Source organism: Fundulus heteroclitus, unplaced genomic scaffold, assembly GCF_011125445.2.
Source record: "Fundulus heteroclitus isolate FHET01 unplaced genomic scaffold, MU-UCD_Fhet_4.1 scaffold_681, whole genome shotgun sequence".
NCBI classification, from domain to species: Eukaryota; Metazoa; Chordata; class Actinopteri; order Cyprinodontiformes; family Fundulidae; genus Fundulus; species Fundulus heteroclitus.
In genome coordinates this window covers 30,252-40,198 of record NW_023397123.1, presented here as the reverse complement: position 1 = coordinate 40,198, position 9,947 = coordinate 30,252, and the positions used below count along the sequence as shown (strand labels likewise).

The 9,947-nt window shown below is 41.0% G+C and overlaps 1 long non-coding RNA gene across 1 annotated transcript; it reads left to right on the top strand.

Moving 5' to 3' along the window:
* The first annotated feature begins 943 nt into the window (after positions 1-943).
* LOC110368533 lies at positions 944-1,602 on the top strand. Its single transcript, XR_002428161.2, has 3 exons — positions 944-1,058; positions 1,417-1,472; positions 1,556-1,602. It is a non-coding gene; the product is annotated as an uncharacterized LOC110368533 (long non-coding RNA).
* Positions 1,603-9,947: the final 8,345 nt, after the last annotated feature.

Here is a 9,947-nt window from a genome sequence, read left to right as displayed (position 1 = left end):
TCTAACGCATAAAATATAATAAAGCTTTGGGTTGCCATGTGAGAAAGTGTAAAAAATTATAAGACATGAGTATGACGAAAGGGGGCTTTTTCTTTTTTTTTTTGTGCTTTGGTTTCAATTAGTGACTACTACCCAGTCAATAAAAACTATGTAGCTACACGATCACTGGTAGTTACTGGTGTTGCTGTCTTTCCGAGTATCTAAAAGACCTTAAATCCATGTTATCAAGCTTCATATGGGATCTCCTTGAAGCTAATTTTTAAAATTGTGACCAGATGAAACTTCTGCAGGTGAAGACCTATATTCTTAGGCTGCATTCACACTGCAGGTCCTGATGCTCAATTCAGATTTTTGCTGAAATCAGTTTTGTCTTTTTTGAGGTGGTCATTTCTATTACTAATAAAGGTGACCGCCATCAGACTTCTGTCCGAACTGTTCAAGACCGCAAAGTGATAACAGAAGGAAATGTCACACAGCAGCGGGCTGTTTTACAAAAGTAATGGTGAATGTAATTCATTCTAGAAGTGCTCAATAAAGTTTTGTTTAAACATTTGGCGGATATTGGCCAGCATCTCTCCTTTCTATTATTAGAAAGCTACAGGGCAATGGGAGCTGACAATATTAAGACCACATCATAGCGAGACTAAATAACATAAGAAGAAAGCAGCACAGCTATTAACAATGGTCTTTTATGGAGCGCTAACTGCTATTACTGTGTGTTGATGTGTATTGAGAAACAAGAGAGTGATGTAAAAGACGGATATGAGTTGCATATGGGCAAAAAGATTGGTTTGGGTTATTAATTCATTGCAAAAGTCTTTGAACTGTTTTATTCTTAACAGCCCTTGTCTTACATACCCAGACTGACAGAACATATGGTCTTTGTTGTTCAGTCTAATCTCACTGAGCGCTATTATGCTGCCTTGTGTACTAGGTCACAGTTGTCCGTCATCTTGGAAAGGAAGAGAGGAGGACTGGAAAATGAAAGTCAGCAGGGAGTTCAGAATGACTTTGCTGGCCTCACCATGCTGAAATGAGTAGTTCAGATAAAAACATATGTAAGTTTTTTTTCAGTCCTTTCATTTATCTCAACATTAAAACACATTCTTGAACAACACATCCATTTGTTTTGTTTTTTTGTTTTTTTAACAATTAGATATCCAAATAATAGCAGAGGTGTCATGTTTGTTTTAAGTTTGAGACTGGTGAAGGAAGCTATTATAGAACGTGAAATTAACAGGTTTATTGAAAATGGATCCTCTGGGCTTTGAGGAAAGGTTTTGGAGAAGAGAACAACACCTTATGGTTGACAGTGAACGAGGAAGTCCTGGAGAAGGTGAGCAAAACCCGCAGAATCTGAGATCGACAGGTGTTTGGTGGCTCAGTAATGCAGTGTCTCTGTTTCTTGCTTTCCAGGAAGAGGGGTGCAATGGCGCTGAAGGTTGGATAGACATTCGGTTGGTAGCTGAGCGGTGAGAGTGGCTTTTTTTCGGAAGATGATTTGAGAAGCAGTTAGGAGATTAATGCCAGTGATCTCAGAGGGATTCTTTCTTAGATCCCAGGAGCGAGGAAGCCGAGCCACTTTGTCTCAACCATAGACTACCTCAGTGACCGGCCACAGTAGGTGCAACTGCGTAGCTGTGAGTTGGAGGTCGTGGTCTGCAGCACTTGGGCCCCGCAAGGTACTGCTCTGTCACCATTGTTCTTCACGCTTTACAACCGCGGACTACACCTACAATACAGAAAGATGTCATCTTCAGAAGTTCTCTGACGACTCAGCTATTTTGGGCTGTGTGTCGGAGGGGAAGAACTTAGAGTATCGGTCCGTCATCATGAATTTCATGGACTGGCGTGAACACTATTACATGTGCCTCAACAGCAGTAAGCAGAAGGAGATGGTGATTGACTTTAGTAGGATACTACCTCACCTATCGGTTAACATTCAGGGGGAGGCTATTTAAGTACCTGGGAGTGCATTTCAACGATAATCTGGACTGGTCCCATAATGCTGATGCCCTGTACATGAAGGGCCAGAGGCAGTACAGAGAGCGAGAGGAAGAGACTGGTCATGAAGGTCAGCAATGTCCTGGGATGCCTGCTCAACTCTGTGGAGGTGGCGGGGGAAAGGGGGATGTTAGCCAGGCTCACATCCATTATGGACAACACCTCTCACCCACTGCTCTGGACTGTAGAGGAGTTTACCAGGTCCTTTAGTGGCTGACTGAGGAACCCTCGGTGCAGGAAGGAGTACTAATGTAGATCCTTCATCCCCACTGCTGTTAGATTATTCAATTCTACCTTAAAACAACTTGTACAATATTTGCATACTAAAATGATTGCCAATCTAGCATGGTTGCCTCGTGTACATATAGTTATACACAGATATGTGTATATGTGTATGTGTGCATGCATCTGCAAATACATATTAATTTGTTGGTTTTCTTTGCTGGTTTTTTATTTTATCTATATAGCTTCTTTCTTCATTTTGTTCTATATTTTTTAAGTATTCCTCACAAGAGCTGATATAACAGATGAATTTCTCCATTGTGAGATTAATAATGTCCTATCTTATCTTATAACTATATAATATAAACGTGCAAACTCAGCCTTGATTTTCATGTTTAGTTTTTTTTTTTCCAGGGCACAAAGGTCTGTGTCTAACCTACAGCAATTTTCTTTCAGGCAAAGCTGTTGGTCTGCAGTGAAGTGTGGCTATAATGAGATTCCATAGTGATGATGGTGCATTTAAAAGATGACACTTTCATTAAGCTTAAATAAATCAATTTAGGAAGGTACATTTAAAATCCTGCTATGAACAATTTGAGGCAGTTGCCTATTAGCAAGCTGTAATTAAGGTGAAACGTAAAATCAGTTAGTCACGTCGTATTTAAGGACAGAAATCTGTTTCAAACTTCAGCTGAAGGGTGGGTAGGGTGGAGGTTCAGAAGTTCAAGAGAGATATGGACGTTCAAACGCTGTACCTCTGGAGTTTTGAGCAGCTTAAGTGAAGGTGATTTGCTGTGATCCTCATGGAATCCTGAAAGGACAGCTGCATGATCTTCTAAGACTAAAAAGCATAACGCTCTGTTAATTGCTTTAATGCTTTCAAGTAACCTCAGTTAATCCTGTACTCTTAACTACCCAAATTCTTGTTTCTCATGATTCCCTGCCTGCTTATCCCTGTGAGCCATGTTTCCATGATACGATTTTAAAACGTGTGTCAAGAGGATTCTGTCGCTCTTTCAGCAGTATGAAATGATAAAACCCATGCAGTGAAGTATTGGTGTGAAAAGGGCATTTGCTTATTTGTAATACCCTGGGCAGCACTCTGACCAGTCAAGCTGGAAGGACATGTACAGGGCAATAAAAAGCAAGGACGTTGGACTCACTCCTTTAACCTCCATACCACTACCACCGCTCGCCCGTCATCCTCTTCCCCCCCTCTGCACTCACAATGAGGAGGGAAATGATGCGTTAAACACGATGGAGCCACTCATTCTATAAAACAGCGCCATGAAGGAGAGGAGGTATTGCTGGTGAAAAAAAAAGGCAGAAATGACAACTCGTTAGTCACAGTTCCCATCGAATGTCCCTGCGGTTTTATGACCGCGAGTGCCGCAACTGTGCACATTGATGAAATTTGCTCACAAATCCTTTCAGACAGCAGATGCAGACCACACCAGACGATATATTCAGAATTTCATCTTGCTGCCATGATTTGGGTTTCTGTTTGTGTGTTTGGACTATTTTTGACTGTGTTCTCACTCCATGCTCCACACCTCCCTGCCACTACTCAGCACCCTGATCAGCTCCACCTGCTGCTGCAGCTAATTAGTATCAACTCGTCTCTCACCCTTGATCCTTTGGACCGGTCCTCACCCTGCCCGGCTAGTTTGGTTTAACCAGTGCTTGTGCCCTGCCTTGTAAAGGTTTCTCCTGGGATTTTTGTGTCTCGCTTTGCCCACACAGGGAACATGTCAACGGCTTCTAGTCAAGTCTGGTCCTGCCTGCAGCATCGCCCTGCATTGCATGTGCAAGTCAACCTCTGCCTGCTTCATCTGTTCAAGTCCGCTGCTGTCTGCATCACCTGCCTTCACAGCTACCTTCACTCATCTACACCATCTAGTCAACTACCTGTTTCTGGCCACCGTTCACCTAATCTAAATAAACCTTTATTACTGTGTCGAGCTCGAATATTGGGTTCTTCTCATACCAGTTCATTACAGTTGCATGTTACTGTATATATATATATATATATATATATATACATATACATATATATATATATATATATATATATATATATATATATATATATATATACACACAAATAACTTCTAACTTGTCAGTACAAACACTAAATGTGCAGAAGATTGGATGATTTGCTGTCATAATCGTGAGTCAACACAAGCCCACACTTTTTCAGACAATCTCCTTGCAAAGGGTTAAACGGATTTAGAGGGATTGGGATTCAATAAACAGATTAAAATCTGATAAATTCTAGTGAAACCCATCCCAACTTCAAGCTCAGCCCACATCACCACGGTCTTAAAGGATTTGGCATTGTGAAACAAACGGCTTCCTAAAAAAAAAAAAAAAACGGGAAAAAAAAGCCCCTCATAACTTTAAAAGCACCTGGGAGTTTCAGGAGTATCAAGTTAGAATGTTTGCAAGTGCAGTTAATCTTTACGCTCTGTGGACTTTGTAAAAGGATCTCGGGAAGCACCAGGAATATTGCAGAAAACATCTCCTACGCACACAAACACACAACACGAGCATGTGCACGGCGCCATAACGCAGAGGAAGCAGAGCTGAAATCGAAGAGATTGAAGCGAAAATTGAATTGCTAAACCTCATTTGTCAGTGAAAGAAACGGACTACGCGGAAATAGAAAACACGGACAGTGCCAGATGGGGGAAATGTTGAGATGTTTCTGCTTCCTGTAATGTCTTAATTGTTTCTTGCTTCTTTTTACTTCCCATCACTGGAAGGAAATAACCTCTTTCTTCACCTCCTCATGTTTAAAACATCTAAATTTGCTTTAGCTGTTTACATGAATTCAATTCAGTCTAATCTAGATTGCACAACGGAGTCTGTTTGTTGACAAGCTCTGGGTGCTGGTTTTACGTGGGTTTGAAGTGAGCAAATCTTAAAGCCTACAGTCAATGCTAACTGCCTAGAGAAGAAAACAATAAAGACCTGTGTCATTTTGTCATTGTGCCTTCTGAACCGCTTTTCCCAAGGGCTTTTAGAGCCTTCAGTCGGCTGTGAACAGGCGGCTTTATTAAAATTTTGCTCAACACGCCGGGGCAGCTGATGAACCTGGCCACAGTTGAAAGCGCAGAAGCACACAGCACACTGAGGGTCTGTTTCCATCAATTACGCGCAGGCTCTACATGACTAAACGCAGCATCTCAGGAAAAGCCACTAGTTCGTAAAAAAAAAATGAAATCGCCATAGTTGTTCAAACTGGAACCACTCTAGGATTACAACTCTTTGTTACAAATATGTAGAAATTGATTAGAAAGAAGAGGATGCGTAACGCTTTCTGACTAGACAGGTACATTAGAGCTTGGCTGTTTGAAGTGCACACAGCAATACCGTCAGGGTCTATTGATTCAGCAGCAAACTCTTGGCATAATCAAAGTCCATCCCAGAGGCAGCGCCATCACTGCTCTGCTGCACTCCAATCATATTTGCACTTGATCACATCCCAAAGAGCTTGTCATCTCCATGTTTTGTGACATTAAAACCAAATATATACACACACCCAACCTATAAAATGGAAGTTGGCCTCTCTCCCCTCAGGTAAAGTGCAGAATCCAGTGGCTTTTGAAGGCGTGTTTGTTTAACTGTGTGTTTGCTGGGTAATTCCATCAATTCTAACCCAAAAGTACTTAATGGCATTTTACCCAGAGTGATGTGGTGGATTAAAGTAAAGCGGAAGAAATGATCAGTATCAGCTGATATCATGAACAAGGCGGAAGCGTATTAAGCAGATGGAGTGGGCAAAGTTTGAAGCAGAGATATGCCATACCAACAAATAAACCATGCTTTGTTAAGAGTATTGATTTGTTGTCTTTTAGCACACCCATGCTACATGTATTCTGCTGCAGAGTTAGTATACAAGATGTTGTAAAAAGTCCTCCAGCAGCCCTTTAAAATCCTGCCGCACTCCTGGTCTGCCCTGGTTTTTCTGTCTATAGAAAGTAATCATCTTTTCCCCCAAACAAGGGTTCACACAGTATATGGAGAAGACAGTTTTTCCGTAATAAACATTGCACACTGTTACCTGGGTTTATACGGTAAGATAAACTGGTAACATCTGGTGTCCTTAATTTTTATCTCCTGGTGTTATACTTACACATCCAGGCCTTTTCTGTATGTGTATTCTTTGGACCTGGGTTCTAGTCATAAAGAGAAGCAACTGCAATATTCTACTTGGAAATGTGAGACTCATTCAGGAAGCCGGTAAATTATCATTCGTCGCTGGTTCCGTCTAGTTGAACAAACAGGATGTCATTATGTGAGAAATCAGCTGGTGACTGTTATCTGCCAATTTTTAGCTTGATTGCTCCCACAAGTGACTGGGCTGTCAGTAACTCTGACCTTTTTGCCAATCACGATGGCACCATGTTCACACTCAGCAAGGTCATGCTGCGAACTAAACTCTGAAGTGTACATAGCAAATCTGTTGCTGCCACTTGCGACTGATCTTGGAACTTTTTCTGGCATTGCTAGAGACTTCTGAAAATCTGGACATGGGGGCGCGTGTGATTTCTATACCCCCTGCCCCATTATTTCATATCAGCCTTTTGCTTTGGGGATAGTAAAATATTTTAGAATTTAATTGAATTTAATGGAATTGGAAGACATGATGAGAAAAAAAATAGCCCTTCTACATAGCTTTTCTATGCATTTAAAAACTGTTGCATCCGCAGTTTGATCCCCAGCTAAGCCACAGATGTTTGGGAGAAGCCAAAGGTTCTGCTAAATGAGAGCCGCTGCCCTCACACTCTGTATATCCAACACACATGCATCACTGCTATAAAAGAAAGAATGAATTAAACAAAAAAACTTCAGTTAAATCTATGTAAGGTTGGCTCTGGTGATTCGTATTAAAAACTGTTATTTCTGAAGATGGCATACCTTTCTCACCGAATAAACGTTTCTAAATTACTACATTCAAAGCTGTCGCATTCATTAATACTCCGAGTGCACAACAAAATGTATTTAGGTGTTAAAAAGTAGATTTTGCATATGTACCCTCTAACATTAGATCCAAGGTGGATCATTTGTTTTGAGTCACTTTCTAAAAAAAAAAAAAAAAAAAACAGCTTCAGCCTTAATCTAGTTTTGTATTGTTTGAGTTTGCATTGATTTTACTGCTAATTCTGTCCTACTGTTAACATGAGCCCACACAGCTCAGGATAAATCATTAAGAACCTATAAGAGGCTGTGAGGATGAGATTTGTTGAGAGTTAGTATAAGCTGTCCTGAGCATTCAGCATCACTGAGCTTCCACCTATTGAAACTCCTAAGAGGCAAAGTAGCAATTCTCCCCTGTCCTCCTAACTTAGCTGGAAAGGCATTATTTAGCTTCTGGTCATGTCAGTTTATGCTATGCTTGCTCTTGCCTTTTTGTTGCTGCCTTGTCTTCAAATTTATAAGGTATGGCCAGAAAATCTCCCTCCATTTCCCCTTGTGTCTGCAGTGTCAGAATTTCGGACACAAGCTGATTTGATGCGAGCAGTTCTTCTTCCCGGGGGAAATACGACCAGCAGGATCAGAAATTATCAATAAGGCAGCGCCACAGCTCCGTGCCATCACAAAGAAATGCAGCATGTCACCTTTGGGGTTGGATGTGCAGGTAATTGATCTATATATGGTCAGATGGGTTCACTGCAAACAGAATCTCGCCAGGGAACAACTGGCAAGAAGACATCCTCCGCTAAACTGTGTACGAATTACTTTTCTGGCCGGTGTGCCTCGTTCTGTCAAGCCACATCTAGCTGCAGGGGCGAGTGATCGATGACAGCTGTCAGTCTCCTATCCGCTCTACCTCGTCACTCCCATCGGATGCCACTTCTGCCACAGTGAAAGTCCATCTCCTTCTGGCTGGCAGCTCTGACAGAGGAGCCACACCAGAACTTGATCTCATTCCCCCAGACAACAATAGCTGCCCTGCCTCTTCCTTAGAAATTCTCTGAGCCAGGAAATTATGTGCAGAGGGTTTACAAGACTGGCATAAGTGTTTCCTGATCAGTGCTGCGGACTGCCTATAATGGCTTAGACCATATAGACCACAGGTGTCAAACTCAAGGCCCGCGGGCCGAATCTGGCCCATCAAGGTAAATTATCCGGCCCTCAAGAGCCAAAAAAAAAGGCATATCATTTCATAAAGTAGAGGCATATATCATTTTAAAGTGTATAAAGTGGCTAAAACTGTGCCTCCTGTAAGTGTAACTCACCCCAAAATCAACTTTTTTTGCAGATAAACTGTATAAACTGGGCCTAAGAGTGCTACTTTTATGTTACTGTGCATTTTTTATATTTCTATGTGAACTGGAATGAAATTATGTAATAAAAAGTATCGTCTATACATGTGTAACTGGCCCTTTTAATGACTTCATGACGCGAAAGTGGCCCCATATAGAAATGAGTTTTACACCCCTGATATAGACGCTCATATGTAGCACCACCCTCTGGTGGGGTTGCTGCTACAAGCCCTAAAAATGCAAACAAAAATGTATCAATTCAAAATAAATAACTGACATAATTTTCAGTTCCAGCTGGTGCTTTTCCTCATTCTCTGTCTAGGAAATAAGAATGATTAAAGACACATAAACACACAAAAAAATTAACAAATAAAAAATGCACCTCAAGTTTTTGAATTGTTTTGATTAGGCAGGCATTGAACCTCTCTGTAAAGGGGGGGGGGGGTACATTTTAATTGACATGTGACTAATATTGACTAATATTTACTAATATTTACATCATGGAAAGGCCTTCCAAGCCCTCAGGTGAAGCTTTCAGAAAAAGTAGATAAGAGAAGCCAGAGCTGCAGTCCCAATATTGAGTCAAATGGGCTTTTTTTTTTTTTTTTTTTTTTTTCCCAGTGTCCTGTCTAGCAATGTGGCAATAAGAATTGATGTCTTAATGCCAAATAGAGCTCGACAGATTTTGCTTCCACAAGTAGAGCAAACAGCTTTCGCCATAATGCTCCGCTTGATTTGTGCATGTAAATATTTACATTCATATGGGCTTTTCTAACATAAACATTTTGGTTTGATTTATCATTGGTATGCTAGCGAGCGGTTAGCTAAATTAATATAAGGCAAAGCAGCTCATAGATGCTCCTGCAGACAATGTAGCTACAGCGGACCATTATAACAGTAGTGGAACTTGTCTTAGTTTTTCTTAAACTGACATTATGTAACAACATTTAATGTCAGTCAAATACTAGCTTGGATACTGGTTGGAAATCAAGCCAAAATTAACCTTCTCTAAATCTTCTTTTAAGCAAGCTAATTACCTGTTTTCCTGCTGTAGTGTTGGCTGATTTTAAACCTGCAACCATTGCGATGATCCATTTTTTAAAGTTTTTTTTTTTTTTTGCTAACTATTACGTTATGACAAAACAGATACCGCTGAGTTGGAATTAGCTACCATAAAAATTGACCACCTCAGAGATGTTTTTCTTCATTATGAGTGCCATACACGCGTCATGTCATGTCAGGTACAGAATCTAGCATGAAATCATTGGCCGGGTGTTAGATTTAACTGCTCTGGCATCTGTTACTAATGTCTGTGACCAGAAGTGACAATTCCTTTCTTGCACTGAGTTTCAGATGCAAAAGTATTGGACCCAGGATGTCGAACTCCAGTCCTCAATGCCTATGTCCTGCAGCTTTTGTATGTGTCTGTGGTACAACATGCCTGGGTCA